The sequence below is a fragment of the Schistosoma haematobium genome, chromosome ZW (assembly GCF_000699445.3).
Source record: "Schistosoma haematobium chromosome ZW, whole genome shotgun sequence".
Classification (NCBI taxonomy): Eukaryota; Metazoa; Platyhelminthes; class Trematoda; order Strigeidida; family Schistosomatidae; genus Schistosoma; species Schistosoma haematobium.
Genome location: NC_067195.1, coordinates 39,141,504 through 39,143,397, shown reverse-complemented (window position 1 = coordinate 39,143,397; position 1,894 = coordinate 39,141,504).

Genomic DNA, 1,894 nt, shown 5'->3' with positions numbered 1-1,894 from the left:
ATTCGTAAAGTTTTGCAGAAGCGGTCAAATCAATAGTTTTAGACTTGAGTTCAGCTACACTATGTCTGATAACGTCCATTCTTCAAGTAACGAAGTAGATGCCATCGTAATGATGCATGGTATAGGACAAATCTTCAGTGATATTATAAAGAGTTCGGGTGAACTCAAAGTTATCTAGCTGGGGAACTGTGCTTAGTGGAGTGCTCCAGGGTACAGTTTTGGGGCCAGTGCTATTTCTCTTGTATGTAAATGACCTTCCTCGTCTCCTATCATCATCGGTCTTGCTGTATGCTGACGATGTCAAGATATGGAGAACGATACGATGTGAGGGTGATAGCTTAGAACTCCAAAATGACCTGAAGAAATTATCTGAATGGTCTCAAACCTGGCAGTTGCCGATAAATACTTCCAAGTGTGTTGTGATGCATATCGGTCATCAAGGCACAGATACATACACGATGAATAACACTGAGCTACCTGTCGTCCAGACATATAATGACTTAGGAGTCATCGTTAGCCATGAATTAAAGGCTACTGCACACTGCCGTGCAATATCCGCCAAAGGTTTTAGAACGCTATGGTCAATACGTGGGGCTCTTAGTCATGTCGACGCCAAGACGTTTTTGACTTTGTATACAGTGTTCGTACGTCCTAAACTTGAGTACTGGATACAAGCGGCCAGCCCCTGCTTAAAAAAAGACAGTGAGCTTCTGGAAAAGGTTCAGAGAACGGCAACTAAGCTGATTCCCGGAATGGCGAAGCTTCCGTATGAAGCTCGACTGGCCAAGCTGAACCTTTTCCCGTTGTCATGTCGCAGAACTAGAGGCGGCCTGATTACAGTTTTCAAATTGCTTAGTGCCAAATTAGCACCTGATATGCCCTCATTTTTCTTGTCTTCCAAAACAGAGAATTTACGAGGACACTCCAAAAACGTTCACAAGCCAAGAACAAATTACTTTTCAGCTGACTATCGACTTTCCCATCGAATCATCAACTCATTACCTCAACACGTGGTTGAGGCTCCATCCGTCGATTCTTTCAAAAGAAAGTTGGATCAACTGAGGGACCACCATTGCCAGGACTAACACAGGCCATCAGGCCTCCTGTCCTTCCCAAACTGAAACCGAAAGTAATCTGGAGGAATCCTAATAAAAATCCACAAGCGTACGGTGAGCAAGCACACGATGAAACAGAGTGAGTGAGTCAGTGTGTGTGTTTAAAACCCATATATATTTTTGAGAGTTAATCGGGTGTGGATAAATTATCGATTATCTGCACATTGAAACCAATAGGAGGATAGCTTAAGAGTTAATGTACAGACATGCATTCGATCATACACACCGAAATTAACATAGTGAATTTAGAGTCTGAGTTACAATGAATAGACAGGTGATACAGTGGCCAAATGGGCTTGCCACAAATGCATCAGTCACTCTTCAGTAATAAGGATAGTAGATTGGTGAACCTGTGTTAATCCTGACAGAATGCCTTCCAGTGAAGGTTCAGCTTCTCCTTGAAAATATTTACTGATGGGGCTAATACCACTTGTTCGTGTAAGGCGTTCCAGTCATTGACTACTCGATGAGAAGAATGGTACCCCGCTTAAGTTTGTTAGACCGCCGTTTGTGAATCTTCTTCCGATGACCTCGGAGATTATTAGTGCTGGAGGGAGCAAAAAGATAAGACATATTAACACCCAAATCATAATTAAAGATACGAAATGCCAGTATAAGGTCACCTCATGTCCTAAGATACGACAAGAGAAAAAGGTTTAGGCGTTTCAAGCGCTCATCGTAAGGGAGTCTAGAAAGACCCTTCATTAATTTCGTTCCCACACGCTGAACACGTTCAAGTGAGTTGGTATCCTTTATCAGATATGGGTTAGCTGCTTGAA